The sequence below is a fragment of the Etheostoma cragini genome, chromosome 9 (genome assembly GCF_013103735.1).
Source record: "Etheostoma cragini isolate CJK2018 chromosome 9, CSU_Ecrag_1.0, whole genome shotgun sequence".
Lineage (NCBI taxonomy): Eukaryota > Metazoa > Chordata > Actinopteri > Perciformes > Percidae > Etheostoma > Etheostoma cragini.
Window position 1 is genome coordinate 28,563,642 of NC_048415.1, and position 22,879 is coordinate 28,586,520.

Sequence of the window (22,879 nt, forward strand, 5' to 3'; positions counted from 1 at the left end):
TTTTGAGAAAAAAATGTTTTATAGTCTGCCTAACATGGTTAATAGACCAACCCTGTTTTTATTCATGCAGATAACAAACCGCGCTAAAATGATACGGACTGAATGAATGAGGAAACGAAAGACTGCGGTGTCAGAGGGAGGAGACAGAGAATATAACCTTCTCCCAACCAGGTTAGGTTCACAGGCTTAGTTACCATAGCAACTGACTCTAAGGTTAAGTCACCTCTCTTTCTGAAACGGGCTGGAGTTACTGCTCTCTCTCAGGTTTGATTAACCTCCTTTTCTGAAACAGAAGACCCAAAGTTTCCCTGATCTCAGGATGGAGAAGGACTTTTCAGTAAACCTGCTTTCTGAAACAGACCCCTGCAAGTCAAAGCATAGCATAAGGCTACAGCCCAGACCTCACAGCTTCAGCAATGCTCCGGAAGTGTCAAGAGTCCTTCCTGGCACTTCATAAATGTGCGCCATAGAGAGTTCCATATAAACTACATCTAAGAAGGAAACGGTCCATACACAGAGAGACAGGTCGTGAGGCGGTTTTCAACAGGTTGCAGTCATTTTCTTTGCAGCTGTAAGTCCAGCAAATTGAGCAAGTTTTTGGGTTTGAGAGAGCTGAAAGGCTGACAGATCATTCAGAATCAAAACATTGACAGTAACAGGCACAGTGACATTAATCAAGGCAGAGATTTTAGATGCAAAAGTGTTCCAGCACTGACCAACGGAGGAGAGCACTCCCAGATAATGTGAAGATATGTACCTTGAGCTTTTATTGAGCAGAAAGTGCATAAAGGGCTGTTAATTATTTTCATGTGATGCATTTTCACAAGGGTGAGATATGTCCTATAAATTCAATTTTAGTAAACTGCTGATGGTCTGGATTGCGTGACACTTCTGGAATGTTAGACCATACATCACGCCAGTCGAGATCGACACTGAGGCCTGGGCATTCGCGTGCTCAGAGCCTGTCGAAAGATGGGCAGAGTGGCCAGATATCACTAAGAACTGATAAAGCCTGGATGCCATAACAGTTTTTAGGCAGCACAGTAAATAACTACTGGATAGGATGGATGGGCAAAGACCTCTGCCAAGGGACACCATATGTCTTGAGTGCTGATCTTAATTGAAGTTAAAAGAAAAATGAGGGACGTGGTAAATTGAATGCATGCCGAAAGTCAGCAAAAGGTAACAAGCCAACCTTTGTTCCCATTGTGGGGCTGTTATTGGCCTCCCACCAATCAGGACTGGTGATGTTGAAGGATTTGACGTCCTCCTTGCATTACTTCCACCTTGCAAGTACTGCAAAGTCCATCCATCCATCTTCACACACTTCACAGGGGGAGCAGCTCCAGCAGTGTACAATAAGTATTGCATAGTGCACTTGCAAACTCCACGCTCGCAAACAAAGTAATAAAACACTCGCCAGCGCCACCCTGACACACACAACTGCAGCTAGGTGGAAAGAATTACTTGTTGTTGAGATCTGGAGAGTTTTGGTCATCAGTCTGATACCAATGTGATTGCAATATATTGTGCACACCTAGGGAAATCACAAGAATTTCACCCAGAAAAAGGAAAAATGTTACCCAGTTTGTTTCCCGGGAGTACTACTTAAGCAGACCAGTGTTTAAACCCAAACCACAAACTTGTTTCCAATCTTAACCAGTCGTTTATGTGAATATACCTAACTGTTAAGTTGCCGCATTCAGTGATGGAATAACAACGTTATAAATAACGTAGAATGTCATCCAAATCTTTTGTAAGGCATATTCACAAATTACAAAACCTAAAAACACCCGTAAAAGCTTTTGTGTAGGTGGAATCAATATTTCAGCGTATCCTACAAAGGATATTATGGCATAGACAAGATGATGTGTACAGAAGACTGTACAGTGTTTGGTTGATGGATGAATCCTCTCTGGAGCTTCAACTTTAAATCAGACTGCATTATAGTCACCCGACCCAGTTTAAGAGAAGATAATAACCGTATGTAGAAAGACTTTCCCTGAAGTGTCTAAGCATGTGCAGGAAAGCATGTTAAAACCCAACCAGGGAATAAGACCATGTTAGTGAATCACAAATGCATCCCATGAGCGCTGAAATACCCACAGTGATGAGTACATCTTATTCATGTGGAAATAAGATGTCAAACTCAAGGACATCAAAACATCCATTAAACAGCGTTTTTCTGGGCCATGGCCTTGGCTAAATCCTTCAAAGCCTTGAGAAATGAGACAGAGATTTCCCAGTAAAAGTCACTGTATGAAACTCAAATTACAGGCAGAAAGTCACTAACGCCTTTGACTTTTTTGAAATGCATCCTTGACCACTTTGGCCAATATCAAAATCAAATGAAAACTGAAAAACAATACAGCTTCTGAATATGTGAAATGATCTACTATTTCTAGTATTGACTTCCCAGATCTGGACTTAAGTCAGAAGACCTCTGGTTTCTAGGCCAAATTAGCGTAGTCTGGCTCATAGCAGGTGATTAGCCCTTTCTGTCTGGAGAATTCAGCAATGAGGGGTGGTAGAGAACTTTGCACTAGTTACGTTTTAAAGCTCTATTTTTCTGTTGGCTCTCTGGTTGACGGCACTCACAGCCCAAAGTTACATGACACATGCCACTGTATCGATGGAGGACTGGTGGGTTAAACTGCAGTCCTACACACACGGGGAGTGTTTCCCCGGCTGACACTGCTGACAACCTTGCAGGTGGATGCGGTGGAGACGGGCTCGAGCATACGCTCCACAGAAAGCTGTGGACTTGCAAGTACAAGTCCGCAGCCGTCCGCAAATATGGAAAGTGTGTCTCCCAGTTGTGTGAACTGGGACTCAGCTGCCTGCTTTCTGGTTAACAGTTAACCCTCTATTGCATGAATTATTTTTTAAACATGGTAAAAATATCTTGATGTGTTTTTATTACTCCAGGATGCTTAAATAATGCAATTGAAAAAAAAATTTAAAAGTTGAAGGGGGGGTAGTTGGTAATTTGTTGCCATATGGCAACAACGCGCATTCGTGGAAAGTGCCAAAAAATCCATTATTTCTTTAGAAACATGCTTTTATTGAAATAATGACCAAACAAATTCAACTTATATGTATCAACATGTATAGCCCAATGTGTTTACAGTCAAATTAGTTTAGTTTTAATTGTAGTTTTTGATAATTATTAATAATAACACTGTAATAAATCTGTCAAATACACCTGAAAGAAGACACACGGAACCAATGTACTTGATTAGGGGCAAAATAAGCACAACACACTGACTAAACTTACAATTACTGAACTATATGTCACTGAAAACATATTTCTGATACATAATCTTCCTTTAGGAACTCCCTATTTAAACCAGAAGGGTATATTGATTATAAATGTCAGTGGACCAACAGATCATTTGAGTGAGCCAACATGATTTCCTTTGGAATAACTCATTTTTATTGGTGAGCAATTAATTTACATTAGTGTGTAATTAATAATTCAGATAATATATTCATTAAAAAATGGCTGGAATAGCATAATGTAAATACATTTTATGTTTTTCTTTTAAAATATTATAAATAATTGCAAACATAGTGCTAGAGTAGCCTAAAGTTATAGAGATTCAATTGAGCACACTAGGCAAAATGTGCACATTTCACTTCAATATTTGCCATATGGCAACAACATGCAAAAGAGGGTTAATGACCTGTTAACGAGTGTCCGTTACCAGTCAGAAAAGATATCTATATTAATAATCAATCAATCAATCAATCAATCAAACAATCACTCAATCAACATTTAGGGCTTTACAGCAACCAGCATGTATTCAAAGTGCTTTACCCCAAGGACAAGACAGTAATAACATACAATAAAAAGAACAACAGAACACAGTCAGATCTGAAAAGGTTACATAAAACAGGAGGAGGAGAGGGATAATGTCACAACCCCTTATATGTATTAAAAGCATTCTAAATCAATAAGTTTTGAGTTTGGAGCTAAATCTGTAATGGTGCAAAATTTAGGGGGTGACCTCTTCTAAAGTCTTGGGGCGGCAACTGCCAAAGCGTGATCCCCTCCACAGTTTGTACCTTGATCCACACAACAGATCAAGGTACAGGAAGGTCTCTAACATTCCTGGTTAAAAATTTCAAACAAATACTCTAGGGCCGGGTCATCTAATAATCCTTATAATTAAATGGAAAATAATCATATTAAAAATCTAATTTAGCAACCCTACTTCCTACACTAGAGAAAACATCCCTGGGGACCATGATCTATAGGCAGAAATTAAAGCTGCATACCTTCTGCCGCACCCATGAGGAATTCTAAGTATTGACAAACAAACTGCTGGTGCGTCCAGATGACACAGCCTACCATGACCGCTAGGAGACAGGGCTGCATTTGAGACATCCCTTTGGACAGATTGACATAGTAGAACTGCTTTCCATGAAAGAAATAGTTGCTATAAAACTGTAGATAGTGAACAAACCAATTGTTTTGTAGCTTGTTTAGCTGCTGCCAACTGCAGCAGCTTTGCTTAATACAGGACAAATGTCAAAGATTGATGTTCCTATCAGTCACTTAGACACAAATAATATGAAAATAGGATCCAGGTTTTTGAAAAATGGTAGCTACCCTTAAGTTTTATAATGGTGACAAGGACAGAGGCTGGGCAATCAGGACTGTCCCATTTTTAATTAAGATGTCAAGCTACACACATGCTGACTAGAAAGCCACTTTGGATTAGTGGAAACAGTTGTGTGGGGAGCAGAGATGAGTGTATATATGTGTGGGGTCTCTGAAGCATAGTCCTTACAAACATAGAGAAACATGTTATGCTGCAGACTAGACTGTAACCATAATCATTAAATTAGCTTGAGCTTAATGTTGCAATGTGTTTTTGTATTGGGGGAAAGAATTGTGGATTTTGGCTGTCTATAGCGGAGCAGAAATAGTTGGCTGGTACAGTACCTGGCTTCAACTGCGCTCTCCTCTCCTCCACTAATTTACACACAAGGTGAGAATTCAGGCAAAGACTGAGCCATGGTAATGAGGCAGGTATATCAGACTCACAAGGGATACCACAGCTCTGTCCTTATCCTCCTTATACACACTGAGGTACGCACACCCAGAGACGAAAATACAATTAACTGCACTCAAACTTATTAGACTGTGACAATCCAGGTACTGGTTTGTAAAAATCCATTAAACTCCAACAAGCTGTGTGTTCTGTATGCTCATGTGTAATGCGTGTCTGTGTGTGAGTGCAAGGCAGTGAAAAAGGGCCAAACAGAAAAATTTGAGCAGTGAGCAAATCTTCACTGTTATACTGCCTTTTAGCTTTGCCTCCCTTCTAGCCCCATCCCTGGTTCTTGTATGCCCATTGCAAACTTTCATATTCTTTTCCCACAATACTTAAGTAGGTCAAATACAGTAGAAATATGGTTAGGGAAAGGTTGTGAGCACAACAAATACAGTATGGTTAAGGTATTGTAGAGGAAGGGAACTAAATCATTTAAGATCAAGGGACAAGAATTTTACTTAGCATTGTGATCAATGAGTCATAACCAAAAAATACCAAGGCAGAAATGAAAAAGACTTTTGGCGCCAGAGGTATTAATTCAAGTATTTACTATTTTAAAAATGGGCATTCCATACTACAATGCCCATGTGGCTATTTCTATGTGGGGAGAACAAATAATAAAGTGAAAAAGAATCACTGAACATAAATATGCCAGGCACTCAGAAAATACAGACTACCCCATGGCCAAGCACTAAACCCGGACTCACTCAAAGCAGTAGGTATTGAAGCCATGGAAATGTCTAGGAGATTTACTAAAGAAACCATTCCAAAAAGAAACATTTTGGATCTTCAAGTTAGAGCAACATTGTGAATTGTGCAATTCACTTAAACACTGCTGTCATAAATATGGACAGATGTAATCCCTGCTTATGCGATTATTACATTACAAACACCTCAGCCAGGCAGCAAATTGGTCTGGAGAAAGATCTTGCTTAGGTGGAACATTTGCACCCTGCAAAAGAAAACGCCACAAATCAAAAACTGTCCCAGTAAAATATGAAATGCTTTTAATTAAGTCTTTGTATTTTCCGATAGAACCAAGTAGACCTGCCTTGTTGCAACCAGCCACATTTTTTCTTCTAAACTTGCTGTTAAGTTCCATAACGTTACTCTGACTTTTTTTGGGAAGAGAACTGCTTGTGTTTTTGTTTCAGGTCAGCCACGCCTGAGTATAGTGTGGAAGGTGTGGAATAATCCACACCTTTTCTCTATGTGGTCATCAGACAAGCTGCATATAAGAACCCAAATCCAAGCCCTGGTGTGGGAGAAAATTGCTCCTCAAATCAATGCGTAAACTCTAATATAATGGATTTATTTCATATTTAATCACAGGTAAATAATATTACTGGTGGAAACTGGAATAGTAGTAGACTACACCTATTTTTTTCATTTAGGTGAAATCCTGCAGACAAAAAAAGGAAGCTAGTACTAATCCCATTCTGAGGTTGCAGCACCATCACTAACATAGTTGTGATTTTTGATAATTATCTTTTTAATAGCTCTCACTGGTTTGTGTCCAGGGAACTCTAAAAGAACGTTTAAAAGAAAAGTTTCACTTTTCTGAAAGCTCCGCATCCAGTGGCTTTACTAAAATGCTCCGCATCGCAAATATCGTAAAGAAAACTGCTTTTTGCAAAAAAAAAGTAATGCAACACAAAGAATGTGCTGGGATGTAGAGCATGTCCACGATGGGTGACATTAGTGATACGAGGACGGATAAGGTTATGTAGGTTACATGACATTACATATAGGTGCAGTCCTGCGAGCGAGAAAGTCCTAGGCCTACTAATCCCATTGTGAGGCTACAGCACCATCATCAACATTCATAATATTATTTCAAAAGGTTTTACACATACATTTGTAACAGCTCCTACATGTGTGTGTCCAGGGAATTCAACAAAAACTCAGTTTTCACTAAACCTGCTTTCTGAAATGGCCCCCTGTAAATGTTCTTCTGTCGATCCAGACTACTACTTTCCCATATGTAATATTTACATAATTTAAGCTGTTTATCTGAAAATCAAACTGACACGTGATGAGTAGACCTGTTAAATAGCCAGCAGTTTTGCAGGATGAAGTAATTTTTAGCAATAGTTGTTTACAATTAGATTTTTATCATGACTTCATGAAGTTATGCAAAACCTAGTTACGCATATAGGAAATAAAACTCAAACCTCTGCTTAAAGACAGTGGTTGTTATTTGTGCCTTCCATCGCCACTAAGAAGTCTATTCTTTCATTATTGATTTCAACTGTGTGTTTGTTAAGATCTGAAGTTGCATGTACATGTTCTGCACTTCTTTCCTGCAGCACGACTGCATGTATCAGCTTCAGCTGCAGTTAAGATGCACCTTCAAAGCCATCGACGTAATGTAAATGCATAAAGGAGCTCTATATTGTAGGATTCAGTTGTAGTATGCATTTCACTTGTTTATTGAGTTCCTGTTCTACTCTTTCAGGTTCACTTATATTCACAGGGCTGTTTGGAGCACCATGAGACTGCATGTTATGTTCTGACTTGTATTATTTTAAAATAGGATTTGACTTGAGAGCAACACAGCTCCACAGCATAAATCAAACCCTAATGTGTAACCATACCAAAGAAGATACAAAACCACATGTACTGTGGAAAGAACACATGAGGGAAATATCTTCACCGTGCAGATATTTTGGTACTTTACCAACAGTATCATGACACATTTAGAGCAACACATGCCATTAAGATTCACAGTAATCAGCCTCTTTGTGTGATTTCTAACGAATAACCGGATGACATGCTGCCTTTAACCCATACTGTATTTATTGGCAAGTTCTACATTCTGTCTCAAGTTATTGCTGTGGAGAAATAATGAGCACGTAGATAATTTCTGCCACTCAAAAGTAGGAGCATTATGTTTTTTGGGGGCCTGCAGCTAGCATCTATGTCATGTAGTCGGATTTCAACAGGAAAATTCGGATTTATTTCAAATGTGGTCTTAATTTTGTAGTTGTGGCCATGGGCGTAAGTCTGATCTAACAGTTGATAAACATAACATTTCTGAAGAGCAATTTTTGAAGGGGGCACATATAATAAATAAATTTGCTAATCATAAACCACTGGTAAAGCTACACATCTCCAAAAATATTAGCTAAGCTCGACACACTTACCTGAGACTCTACACCTGACTGTCTCTGGTCTCACAATTCCTTACCTGAGACTCTACACCTGACTGTCTTTGGTCTCCCTCTTCCTTACCTGAGAGTCACCTGACCTTCCCTGGTCTTCCTGTTCCTTACCTGAGACTCTACACCTGACTGTCCCTGGTCTCACTGTTCCTCAGTTCTTTCGGTCTCCTTGGCCTGTGACATAATGAAGTTAGTATTTCCATAAGCACCAATTCTTATAAAGATGTTAACAAATTGTCTCAATATGAGGACTTAATGTACTTGTTTGGCATCTTGGTGTACTTAAAAAGGATCTTATGTCTGTTTTTATTTTCTCTGTCATTTTCTCTGGGCAACAGCAACACAAATCTTTGTATTTTTTAAAGATATTATTTGTGCTTTTCTGTCTTTAATTATTTGACAGTACAGTTAGGTGAGAAAGGGCGAAGACCAGATTCACACCCTGGACCTCTGCATCGAGGTATAAACCTCTATGTACTAGGTGCCTGCTCTATCCCTGGGCCAACCCGGCCACAACAACACAAATCTTTAGCGTAAATATGAGTTAGGTTCATAAGTTTACCACACGGTCCTATTATAATTATAAAGTGATCTTGTGTCCTCGGAAATATTAGGTTTTGTCTGGTACAGAGGATATTTACAGTATTTAACTGCAGCAAAACAGTATAAAACAGTTTCTAAAACTTGCTCCATTTCCTGAAAACAAACACAAACCATCTTCAAGCACTATTTACAAAACCTGTGACTCATCTTGCAAAATGAAACTTTGCCTCAAAACATTTTTACCTGTGTTCAAAATCTCTCAAATCATAAACAAAGATATCAAAATGACACACTACCAAGTAGTCAGTAAGCCATTCAACAAAAATTTAAAAAAGTTTGGAACCACCTTCTTATTCAACGTGTTTTCTTTTTTTCATGACTATTTACGTTGTAGATTATCACTGAAGGCATCAACACTATGAATGACCACGTGGAGTTATGTACTTAACAAAAAAGTGTGAAATAACTGATAACATGTCTTGTATTCTAGTTTCCTTAAAGTAGCCACCCTTTGCTTTGACTACTGCTTTGCACACTCTTGATGAGCTTCAAGAGGTAGTCACCTGAAATGGTTTCCCAACAGTCTTGATGGAGTTCCCAGAGATGCTTAGCACTTGTTGGCCATTTTGCCTTCACTCTGCGGTCCAGCTCTCACCAAACCATCGATTGGGTTCAGGTCCAGTGACTGTGGAGGCACAGCACTCCATCACTCACCTTCTCGGTCAATAGCGCTTACACAGCCTGAGAGTTGTGTTTAGGGTCATTGTCCGGTTGAAAAACTAAGGATGGTCTAACTAAACGCAAACTGGATGGAATGACATGTCGCTGCAGGATGATGTGGTGGCCATGTAGTTCAGTATGCCTTCAATTTTGAACAAATTCACAACATTGCCACCAGCAGAGCACCCCCACACCATCACACCTCCTCCTCAAGGCTTCACGTGGGAACCAGGCATATAGAATCCATCCGGTCACCTTTTCTCCGTTGCACAAAAACACGCGGTTGGAAGCAAAGATCTCAAACTCGGACTCATCAGACCAAAGCATAGTTTTCCACTGGTCTAATGTCCATTCCTTGTATTTATTTGCCCAAACAAATCTCTTTTGGCAAACCTTGGCATTGATTTACTAGCTGCTGTTGGACTATGAAGGCCTGATTCGCGCAGTCTCCCCTTAACAGTTGTTCTAGAGATGTGTCTGCTGCTAGAACTCTGTGTGGTATTTATCTGGTCTCTAATCCGAGCAGCTGTTAATTTGCGATTTCTGAGGCTGGTGACCAATGAACTTATCCTCATCAGCAGAGGTGACTCTTGGTCTTCCTCTCCTGGGGCAGTCCGCATGTGAGCCAGTTTTGTTGTAGCGCTTGAAGATTTTTTGCGACTGCACTTGGGGACACATTCAAAGTTTTTGCAATTTTCCGGACTGACTGACCTTCATTTCTTAAAGTAATGATGGCCACTTGTTTCTCTTTACTTAGCTGTTTGGTTCTTGCCATAATGTGAATTCTAACAGTTGTCCAATAGGGCTGTCGGCTGTGTATCAACCAGACTTCTGCACAACACAACTCACGGTCCCAACACCATTTATAAGGCAAGAAATTCCACTAATTACCCTGACAAGGCACACCTGTGAAGTGAAAACCATTTCAGGTGACTACCTCATGAAGCTCATTGAGAGAACACCAAAGGTTTGCAACACTTTCAGAAAAGCAAAGGGTTGTTAGGGAGAAGTAAATTTGTTATGTCAAAACAAATGGCATATTTTTTCCATCATTGTCTTTTGATTAACGAAGATTGATCAGGAAATACTACTCTGCTTTGCTCCTTGCAAATTTTTTTGTTCTTCCCTTGTTCCCCTATTTTTACAGTACTGTACCCTGCATCTCACAAACTTGTCATTTGTCTCTGTGATACTGTAATTCTTGTTCTTTGTCCCAAAATTCGGTCCTAATTGCCTCAAAAATTAGAGCAAAGTCTCAAGAGCAGACTCTTAAGTAGTTGTAGTCTAATGAAACATTACAAACTGTTCATGGTGATTAAGTCGTCCTGCAGCCAGCTCCCGTCAGCTGCTACGTAGGCGGCTAGGTGCGAATTTAGATGACATGCATTGCTATTTTTCATTCATTCATTGTTGAAATGGAGTCTCATGAACACGTTGCTAACTGGACTGGGTAGGGAAATACCTCTGGATTACTGCGGTTTTCCGTGATGCTAACAAAGCGTCCTGCAATGTACAGCATGTAGGAAGAAGGATAATAAAAATAATAAATCAATGAAATTCATGTTGCTCTTTCTCATTCAGGTTAATTTGAACACAAATTGAAAATCACCAGCACAAAAACAGGGGCCACATTCAGTACATACACCCATTAAAACACCCAAACATACACACACAGGGAGCATACCCACAGATCTCGGAGTGTGTATGCTCATAATGAAGTCCATTGTTGACTGAGAAGGACATATGCACGCTCAGCAAAAACCCCATCACTCTTATTTATTCCTGCTGTTGCTTGCTCTTTCTTGTCTGTTCAAGCTGGGATGTACAAGCCATATTTTACACTATGCAGATGGCCAGTCATACCATGAAGTTTGACTTGTTTCCATCAGATGATTTATTCTACATTATTTTATTTGCATACCACGCATGGAGAATGGAAACTTTAATTCTCCAACATGACAAGACATTTCTGTAGTTACTACTGAAGGGGTTGGCCTTGCAAATATGATAAGATCATTCTCCCGGGTGTCCCTAATGAGGTTGATTTATGAGGCGTAACTGCTCCTCAGATCTTTGCAGGGTAAATAGACTATTTGTCCTATCTGAATTTTCTGTTGCAAAACTAAAACAACTTTTGAATGTACACATGTTTCACCAAAATGAGTTTCTTTCCAAGGCGATTTTACCTATTTTTTTGCTCTGTGCGGCACTTAGCGCCCACCAAGACGCAAAGAGTTGCCAATAAACCACAGCATGTTTATCTCCCATCCAAAAATGCTGTGTGGACCAGCCCCCTGAAATATCTGACAACTTATAAATTTGAATCAGGAGTTCAAATTAAGCATTGTCATGTACCAATGTAAGGGGTCAATGATTTACATTTTTGTGGAGTGGTCTTTTAGGAGGTATTCTATGTGGAGTGCACCGATTGGTGGCTGTATAGGTTCAAGGGACTTTATGTTAGTTTTGGTAACCCTTCTATAGACTTTCACCTTTACCCCTATACTATACTAACCTACACTTTCTATGTTATCTAAGATGTTACATTAACATGTCTTATACAAACTATGTTAAATTAAATGAGAGAGAGAGTGTACATTTAGGCTTGGTCACTCTCGGAGCTACTGCAGAGCTTGTAAATTCGTCCATCCATCCATCTTCATCCGCTTATAAATTGATGCTGAAAATTCTTTGATATAATGAACCTTTTATAATCCAGGGACAGTATCAAGTGGATTCCTTATTAACATATCATCACAGCATTGTTGTTTGAACTCCACACCCTCCTCTGCAGTTCTGAGGAGGAAAGTCTGGAAATGCTGTCAGTTGTTGTTATAATAGGGTGAAGACCCTGAAAGTGACCACTTACTCAATGCTTGCTGACGTAGCTGCATCAACACATTTTAAACATCTGGGTAGCACACTTCTTAAACAACCTACTAAGGTGATTTATGTAATCAGATTTGTTTTTACTGCTCTATGGTTGCATATACACTTTTTTAGCTGTCCGCCTCACATGCAACGAAACAGATACTCTTTATTTATTTTTTTACTGTTTTAATTTATCCAGTTGTTGAAATAGGTAGCGTGAAGGCACGCATTACACTTGTAATTTTTTCTCTGCTTTAATGCATAATTGTGAATTGGGCTCTGAGTGCGGCCAAAATGCAAGTTACGTACATTTAATAATGTCCCTGCATGTATCCTGTGTAACAGCTGCTGCTCTGCGAAAATGCTGCTCCTGCTACACCTCCTCTGTGGAGTTTGGGGTGCACTTGGTATCTTAATATCTCTTTGATATCTGTTTAAAACAGTTAATATTAATAAACCAGCTACACTGTTGATCTTAGAATTAGTTGTAAATTCCAAGTTTTTTTAGTGCCTTTTAACCACATCCCTCAGTCTTAATTAGCGGATGGGGAGCTCTCCACTGAGTTGAAGATCTCCAAGGCAACTGATAATTGTCATGGAGTTTGCTTAGTGATCGGTCCATTGACCATGATCACTGAGCAAACTTTTATGTGTATCACAAAAGCTTTTAATCCACCACATAATTTATAATCCTCATTATCAGTTCCTATTGCAGCAAACACTGCATCAACATGGTGTTTGTGTGTCATGACGTAATATGCTCTCGTCTTCTCTCTCTCTCTCTCTGTCTGTCTCTCTCTGTCTGTCTCTCTCTCTCTCTCTCTCTCTCTCTCTCTCTCTATTTGTATTCACTCTGCTCACACTTTCCATTTTCATTTGTTTCTTTGATTCCCCCCTCCGTGTACACGCCCCCTCTCTGCTCCCAACCCCCTCCCATGATTGCTTTATGTCAGCAATAAAGTCATCTTCATGAGAATAAAATATTCCTCCTCTATATTTTAACACCACACACTGGGACATTGGGCATTCGAATGATTTAAATGTAACCGCTACAAATTGCATAATGTCTCAGTTCGGATGTTGTCTTACTTACAAAGCGTTGAATTTGTATTCATCTATTCAGCATTATATTGCTATTTGGAACACCAAACACAGCGTTACTGATATGGCTGTCATATTTTATATATATTTTATTTTGACAAGACCTGTGTTTCAAGTTCACATGTGACACGGATACAAGCACCAGAGACAGAGATGGAGCAATATGCAAATCTGCATGCATGTTTACACATACAATGCTGTATGAAACCTAGGTTAACATAACCTTAGAGAAGAAAGACAGGTTTAAACGGTCAGTAAATCTAACTATAAGCAAAAATGAGTGTTAGTTAAGTTAATCGACTTTAGGACTCATTATTTGCATATTCTCAGTTTAATTTGACTGGTATTCTTTGCGTACTGTTACTTTAACAAGTGCCGCTGGGACAGTCAGGCAGTTTAACTGCAGCTGGAGAGAGAGGAAAAAGAGAGAGAGTGGTATATCATACTACTGAAATATAAGCTGTCAAGGAGCGAAGTAGAGGGAAAAAAAACTATTTTTGGGGATTTTACCCGAAAACACTATGGTGGCTGACCAGCGCAAATGCGTTACAACAGGACAAAACGCTTGCATTAGGAGAAATGTAGTCTGGATCAACGCCACCGCATGTGAGGCAATTGATCGCCGGATGTATCCCTGGCCGGATGTATCCCTGGCCGGATGTATCCCTGGCCTGGATATCCCCCGGATGTCCCTCCCCTTACACTCTCTGTGTGTTGCCGTTCTCAACAGCTTTAGAGTGAGCAAGCCACATGCTATAAATAGCTAAGTTTTGAGGAAAAACATTGGATCATGCAACAAGGCAGGCCTGCTTGGTTCTTTTGGGGAATGATTGTAAAGATTTAGTTAATATGATTTAAAGCTATTTAATAAATAACTCACGTTACTCTTTGACTTACTTGTGCCAACAGTTACCTTCATTTAGTATTGTATATGGTGTTATGAGGATAAAAGAAGGTTACATAAGGCCACAGCCACCCACTGTGCGAGCTTGGCATGTGAGGCCACAACACGCAACATTAAGAAAACACACGCAAATCGCAAGTGTTTCCAGGGGACACTTTTAAGTGATTTACAAGTGCCTCAACCATTGGCATTTCAAATTCCTGTGCAATGTGAATACTTTATGGATGCTGAACTGAATTCACTCACAATAGAAAACAGAGACGAAAAACTAATAAGCAAATAGCAACTGGTTTTATTCAAACAAAACAGTGACAGAAAAGGGAATAACACTTTTTAGAAATTAAAGTATTTTCTTTATACATAAAAGTTGAGATCTGGTACTTATTGTAGGTCTACCACTAAATTGTCTACAAATAGAAGTTGCAGTTTAATCAGAGATGTGGAGTGGGCTCCGGAGGTCTGGTAACCTTATATCTCTACATCCAGATTGTCTTCAGTCCTAACGATGTTGACAAGTGACATCACTCGATGAACTTTATCAGCTTTTGTGCCGCACCACAGGCTTTATACTACTTTTTTTCACATATGCAGTAGGTGTGTTGACCTCAAATAACATGCAGCAATTTGGGGTGATTGGGGATTGTAATTTAATGTAAACTGCCCTGCAGTAAATATTACATACTTGAGGCTTATAATGTTTAACATATTGTTGAGAATGTCTTAGGAGTTATTCTTAATCAACTCCATGTAAGTGTATTATAAAGCATAAGTGCTGTTGCTTTGGTTATGCAGTTTGTGTGCCAGAATTGACGTCTTACAGCATAGAAGGGGTAAGAAAATACGATGAAGGCCTTGGAATGCAAGGTGTTCATGTTAATTCATCCACAAATGGCTGATGTAAAAATGCCATGCTATCGTGGCCAGAGAATCACTGCAATCAGTCCTTAAAGCAGCTGATTTTACTGATTAACGCTACTTTAACAAGGAGGGAAGTAATCAGTGAAATGAGCTGCAGTGAAGTGAAGGTAGATGAGAACCTGTAAACAGACGGATAATGGGCAAGGTTTAGAAGCAGAGCTGGAGGAGACACACTGTGCTTTTACAGGACGTGCTGTTCACAAACCACCTTGTCAAAATTTAGTGTTTTTTATTTTTATAGTAAGTTGTCTTCTGTCTACTTCTTCCTAAGGCCAACTGAGTTTTACTGGGGGGGCATTTAAGGTAAAGTGGCTGAGAGTCTGGATCAATGGAAATACATTTCCAGGATAAGTTCCAGAAATCACGCCCGGTTGTCCCTCACCTTCCATGCTCTGTGTTCTCAAACTCTTTGCTACGGGAACAACAACAAACTTTGAGCTAGCAACCTACACGTTTAAAAATGGCAAAAAGTTTTAAAAAACTGCTAGGTTGCCCAGCTTGATTCCTTTGGGGAATGATTGTAAAGATTTACAAAGAAAATGTCTATGGAATTTACTAAAGTGTCTTGGCTTGCGACCGAGTGGTGTGACTGCTGAAGCCAAAGTACACACGTTGATACAACATCCCTCCCTGAGACCATTTTGCAGAGGCACTGTTGTTGCATCCGGGGCATTTGCATTTGTACCTTGGTGCATTGCTATTGTAATGGTGGATTCCCACCGTCAAATTTTTCTAAGCCTAGGCTGTTACAATGGAATGCTGCGCTATTGACGTTAGTCCAGGTTTTTGTTGGTCAATGGTGCAATCACTCCCCGCTGCCTCAAGATAGCAATACACCAAGAATTCACCTGATGACACCTCCCTGTAAGACCAGCACGCGCAAAGATGGGCACAAGTGCATTTGCTATTTAAAAGGCGTGGGCACTGGACGGTCTTAAAATAGAAAAGAAACTTTGGCTATGCCTCGCTGAGCCAAGTGCAAAATAGGGCCCATACTCTCAATTTATGTAACTGATGCTAGGGCTGACTGTATTAGCATCGATATTACGGTGTGAGCATGCGCGACAGTCACATCGCAGGACGTTGCGATGTTGACGCTGAAACTTTTTTGCCGCTTGATAGAAAAGTAAACTTTCCCCGTTCTCCTTTTACATGTAACTGTCCGACCCTTTCCCTTTAAGACCGGTAGCCACGTGGACAACGTGTAAATCTGACTACAGTCTGACGGAGGTTATTGTTATGGGAAGTCAGGCTCTCCGTGTGTAGAAAAGTATCGTAGGCAGCAGCTGCCGCTGACACAGGGATGCGCGTAGGGTAGTCAGTGAAGCTACAGCAGTCAGTGTTTTATGTGTCCTGCAAACACATACTTAATCACCTGATTAATGCAACATGATCACAACGTCTCCCGGCCATTTCTCCAATGGTGTTGTGCTAGTCAACCAGTGTATTTCTACATAGTTTCCCTCCAAAATCACTTTAGAAGAGTAGTCTCAGAGCCGAGCTCCTCTGGTGTTAAAGTTCAACAAAGAATGATTCACTTTAGGAAAGCTATTTTTTAATTTTTATCTTCTATGTAGATGCACTCCCCTACAAAATTACCGCAGTCATCAAGAATATTCCGAATAGAGGTATTTATGTCAGTTTTTTAAAACTACTTTTTCTTTTTTCATTTTGCAATATATATCACAGGGAACAAATATTCCAATGTCATTTTTTTCCCAATATCGTGCAAGCCTAACTGATGCTATTGCTGCATCTGCGCTAACCTCTTAAGGAGCTGGCATTGTTGTTTTGTTGCTTCTCTGTGTCGTCACAGACACCCAAAAACACGTCGGCAGCTGCCAGTGTGCAGGACACTAATTGATCTGAACCAGGGTGGTTTGGACAAAAATGCATTACTTGAAGCCTGACAAGATTTTGGTGTGATCTTGTGATATCTCAATCATCCAGCTGCCATGCAAGTTAAAAAAACCTCCAGAAATTCTTCTCTTTTGTTTGATTTCACAAAACGTTTCTCTCATCTACAAGTCTTTGAAATGCCAGAATAAATTACAGATTTTCAATTTAAACTGGAAAAAGTGAGTTAGTGGTTTAATCAGCTGGAGAGCATAAACTGATGTTAAATACGTTGTTTTCACTTTACGGCTCAGGACCAGGCTACGTTCAATTATTTATTCTGTTTTCAGATGCATGAGTGTTACTCTCTACCATCAGTTGATGTTACCAAACTGCTTGTGAAATCTGTTGTAATAATAAAAAAATTGTGTTCAGTTTTGTAAACTTTTATTTTCCGCCTGCACAGTACAATTTGACAGAAGCACACAATCTTTTTTTTTAAATGGTGGGAACTTTATGCACAGCTGGTATAGTGTTGATTTCTTTATAATTACTTTCATCGTCCAATACTGCATTTGCATTTAACTGTGACTGGCCTTTTTCTCAAAGATCCTAAAAACAATATTTGTGTTGGTTTTGTGATAAAACAGTGTTTCTGCTAGATAATCATAAGGGGATACATTGCCAATGTTCAACCAACTTTGTATCATAATGTTGGTAGTAAACTTCCCTCCATATTACCAGTGCCCAAATGTGCGACAATTGTTTTTTTTCTGCTGGCTCTATGCCTGTTGCTGTAACTACAGTCTGTACTTCTGTTGCGGTTGCATTTTTTGTGCTACTCATCACCTCTGGACGTGCAAATACATTGTACAAAATCCCACCAAAAACACAGAATTTAATTTTGAGGTTTGCAAGGGTTCCTACATTTTGGTCAACCCATATGTCAGACCCACGTGCTTTTCAAACAAGTTTTTCAAAAATGTGTCTTGACAAGAGACTGTCCTTCCCTAAAAAAAACGCCCCCACTAGCTAAGTAACGGCTGCACATCCGCTCCGGAATAGTGGCAGAGTCATTAGCTTTCCATTAAAGTCAATGTGTGTATTTTTACTGCGGAACGGCTGTGTTCCAACTCCGTTCCAGTTCTGGCGAACCCCAGCCCTACGGAGCAGATACGCAGAGCTTCTATTTTTGCCGGATGCAAGAGAGCACCGCAGCAATTTAGCACACGGCAGATTGTGCAGGACAAAAACAAAATAAAACATCCGGTTAATTTTTTAAAGAAAATATACCGTGCTCACTACGGATCAGATTTTGGTGCACAACACTATGAAAATGTCACAATGGGCAGATGTTTTGTGGTTCTGTTTATAGAAACTACATCCTGTTATATTGTGCAATTATATGTGAATTTGGGAATCTCGTGGGTCCTTGTGACTTCAGCTGTAAGTCATTGCCGCAGCAGTTCCACAGCAAATACGGACTTGGTGGGTATTAAAGGAATACACTGAATACAAAATACACTCCGCAACCGGCAAAAACAGCAGCCAGATAATGCAGAGTCCCATAAATATAAGTATTTCCGGCTTAAACAATTGATTTGAAAATGACGACAGTGTTGTTTTGTGCTCTACACAGTCCTGTATATTTTTAACCATGTTCTTTATTATAACGTTTTTAAAATCAATGTTACATTGGGCCAACGTAACCAACCAATATTGGTTGGCCAAACGTCTGTTTGCTACCTACCCTTACAACCACAACAAGATAGTGATCCATTGTGCTAGTTTTCCTGTTCTGGTGTCAGCACAACAAGATCCATATTAGCTAGATCAAGAGTTTTAAACATTTTTTTATGCCAAGGCACCCTTAACTGAAAGAGAGACTGAGCAGGGACCTCAAACTACTAATACTGTATAACATGAAGTTGCATATTAAACTGGGCCTATAATAATGTGTGGGAGGCAAAAAGCATTTATACATTTTTAGTGCATAAAATTGTAAGCTATTAAAAAACTAATTGCTGGTATTTCATGAATCATGTTTTAATGTTAAACATACAGTACAGGCCACAAGTTTGTTTACACCTTCTCATTCAATGCGTTTCCTTCATTTTCATGACTACTTACATTGTAGATTATCACTGAAGGCATCAAAACTATGAATGAACACACGTGGAAATATGTACTTAACAAAAAGTGTGAAATAATTCTAAATAGGTCTTATATTTTAGATTCCTTAAAGTAGCCACCTTTTGCTTTTTTGATAGTGCTGCAAACCCTTGGTGTTCTCTCAATGAGCTTCATGAGGTAGTCACCTGAAATGTTTTTCACTTCACAGGTGTGCCTTGTCACGGTGCCTTATTACTGGGGTTGGTTAATCAGTTGTGTTGTTCAGAAGTCAGGTTGATTCACAGCCGACAGCCCTATTGAACAACTGTTACAATTTCATGATATGGCAAGAACCAATCAGCTAAGTAAAGAGAAACAAGTGGTCATCATTAATTTAAGAAATAAAGATCAGTCGGTCCGGAAAATTGCAAAAAAGTTGAATGTGTCCCTAAGTGCAGTCACAAAAACAATCAAGCGCTAAAATGAAATTGGCTCACATGAGCACCGCTCCAGGAAAGGAAGACCAAGAGTCTCCTCCACTGCTGAGGATGAGTTTATCTGAGTCACCACCCTCAAAAATTTCAAATTAAAAGCAGCTCAGATTAGAGACCTGATAAATACCACACAGAGTTCTAGCAGCAGACACATCTCTAGAACATCTGTTAAGAGGAGACTGTGCGAATCAGGACTTCATGGTCAAATAGCAGCTAGGAAACTAATGCTAAGGAGAGTTTGGGCCAAGAAACACAAGGAATGGACATTAGAGCAGTGAAAATCTGGGCTTTGGTCTGATGAGTCCAAGTTTGAGGACTTTGGCGTGTTTTTGTGCAACGCAGAAAAGGTGACGGGATGGATTCTACATGCCTGGTTCCCACCGTGAAGCATGGAGGAGGAGGTGTGATGGTGTGGGGGTGCGTTGCTGTTGAGACTGTTGGAGATTTATTCAAAATTGAGGGCATACTGAACCATCATGGCTACCACAGCATACTGCAGCGGCATGCCATCCCAACCAGTTTGCGTTAAGTTGGACCATCCTTAGTTTTTTTAACAGGACAACAACCCTTAACACACCTCCAGGCTGTGTGAGGGCTATTTGACCAACAAGAAGAGTGATGGATCGCTGCACCTTCACAGTCATTGGACCTGAACCCAATCAAGATGGTTTGGGGAGAGCTGGACCGCTGAGTGAAGGCAAAAGGGCCAACAAGTGCTAAACATCTCTGGGAACTCCTTCGAGACTGTTGGGAAACCATTTCAGGTGACTACCTCTTGAAGCTCATCAAGAGAATGCCAAGAGTGTGCAAAGCAGTAAAGAGAACAAATGGGGACTTCTTTAAAGAAACTAGAATATAAGAAATGTTTTCAGTTATTTTACACTTTTTTGTTAAGTACATAATTCCATATGTGTTCATTTGTAGTTTTCATGCCTTTAGTGATAATCTACAATGTTAATGGTCATGAAAATAAAGAAAATGCATTGAATGAGAAGTTTTAACCAAACTTTTGGCTCAGCAAATCCCTAGAATTAACTGTATCATGTTAAGACTTTATTTTTTGAAAAAAAAAATATATATATAAAAAAAAAGAAGAAAGAAAAACCTAATACCATAGAAAAACATTTCAAATGAAAATAACTAAACTATGATCAGCAAAATGTAATTTACTTTAACTTCTTCTTTATCTTGCTACATAGTCACGTTCATGAACGGAGTGCGCATACATCCATAATTAGTTACAAGATTTGATAGTAAGATAGTAAGCAGATGTCAAATGAATGGTTCAAAAATACTACAATCCTGCAATATTTTGAGCAGCCCTCTTTAAACTATAGTAGATGAAAGTGAACCGAGCGCAAGTGCTAGTCATTCCTAAGTGGCGGTCTCCACAGCACGTGTTAGCAGGAAACGATGCAAAACAGTAAGAAGATATTAAGTTACCTCACACTTGCTTTCAGTTGGAGCAGTTTGGAAGACGTACAGCTTAGCGGTGGCTGACAACAGTCAACAATAATGTTATCAGGAATAAACCCGGCACATTGCGTAAAAACGTTTAAGAACCGCTGTGCTAGAAAAAGATTTGTTGTCACCCCAAGACATCATCCAGCCAGAATCAGTAGCAACGACAGCCCCTGGCTTCAAAACAGCAGCTCAAGGAATACCCCTTAAAAACACTCTAAAAGCTCTGCACTTCCTTATAGCTGTAAGACGGAATTTATTACAGTAGTATAATTAGCAGGAGAGATAATAGACGGGCTAAGATACTAGCAGTGGAAAACCATCTTCTAGGGATTTGAACTTAATCCAGTTTCTCTGAAAGTAGCTTAGCATGCTTTACACTCCTCTTTGAAGTTTAAATTGAAAAAGAATTGGATTGGAAGGTTCTAGCTGAAAAAGTCTGCTGTGTTTGCCCTACTGAGGGAAAACAAACATTGGAGGTCCTTTGTCTGAGAAACAATGAAGAGTGGGAAACATAAAATAATTCAAACAAGCAAAAGTCATCTATCTGCGCCAAAGACAGTCTTTTACGACTCATGTTAAGTGTCATTTGTTGAATATGGAGTTACTCGGGCAGATAAAACAATTACTTAATCAATCCCGTATTGGGAATCCCACAAACCAAACAGCAATTCATCCACACCGAGATATTTTCCCTGTCTAGTGTCAAAGATTAGTCTATTTCTCTTAGGTCTTTCTTTGTCTTTATAGCTCCTTTAATGTGTTGATTTCACTTTCTCTACCACAAGTGCTGTTAACTGAATGAAAGAGCCAACCCATTATAGGACTCAGGCTTATTCATTCACTACACTCTAAGCTATGCCAAACGTTCTTGCATACCATTATTTGTCTTCTCCCACTTATATAAAACCAGACTACATTTCTGGGGACAAAGTGGAGCCATGACTGACAATATACCATTATTGGAGACTTCACAAGCTGGAAAATTCATTTTTAGCATCAGTTTTATGTCAAAAAAGTCATGGAAATTGATACATAGAAGCTCACACTATTCCCTACTTGTATTTTATTCACAGATAAAGATTTACTGGTACATAATGTTTCAACCATTACTGAACTTATATGGTTACTATAGAGATGACATTTTTATATAAAGGTCTTTGCTAAAACCAGCAGCATTGGTATGGGGCGTATACTGTGCTGTTATGGTTTAGGATGAATGAATGAATTATCTCAAAGAGTATGGTGGGAATTTGAAATAACATGTGAAAACTGGTAGGAATCACAGTAGGATGTAACTCCAACATGAAGTTATACAGAGTGACAGGTTAATCACTGATTGGACAGTTTTAGTGATGTCATCCTGATATCACAGGTTTATGCTCCTGCAGAAGTCAGAGGTCTGCAAAATGTCAACCTTGTTTTAAGAAAAACATGTTCAATTGTTTATTTGCGATGAGATGATGAGAATCACTCATCACCATCATGCGTAACAGCAACGTCTCTGGTGGAACTTGCCGTTAACCTGGAAATGTTTGTCCACAAATGGTTATGGCAAGGTACTACCATTGAAGTATATAATTGTTTCTGTACAAAATCTTGCACCTTTGCCTCTGTTGCCAATTTCAAAATGTTCTTATGTGCTGAATCAAATGTTTTATGGTCACACTTCATCTCTAAGCTTGTTGGCCT

The 22,879-nt window shown here is 39.5% G+C and overlaps 1 protein-coding gene and 2 long non-coding RNA genes across 4 annotated transcripts in view; 1 reads left to right on the forward strand and 2 right to left on the reverse strand.

The window, feature by feature from the left end:
* Positions 1–5,879, reverse strand: part of LOC117950921 — a 21,931-nt gene extending 16,052 nt beyond the window's left edge. Inside the window, exons 1-2 of the long non-coding RNA XR_004658007.1 lie at positions 5,868–5,879; positions 487–491 (exon numbers count right to left, since the gene is read on the reverse strand). This is a non-coding gene — a long non-coding RNA (uncharacterized LOC117950921). The remainder of the gene's footprint in view (positions 1–486; positions 492–5,867) is intronic.
* The window catches only part of LOC117950913 (inactive N-acetylated-alpha-linked acidic dipeptidase-like protein 2), a 498,171-nt gene that overhangs the window by 362,231 nt on the left and 113,061 nt on the right, over positions 1–22,879 (reverse strand). The gene's annotated exons all lie outside the window — the stretch shown is intronic.
* Positions 5,088–19,429, forward strand: LOC117950916. Of its 2 annotated transcripts, XR_004658002.1 has the most exons (3): positions 5,088–5,098; positions 9,227–9,246; positions 19,341–19,429. It is a non-coding gene; the product is annotated as an uncharacterized LOC117950916 (long non-coding RNA). The 2 variants fall into 2 exon arrangements; XR_004658001.1 differs by lacking the exon at positions 5,088–5,098 and having other exon boundaries at positions 9,138–9,246.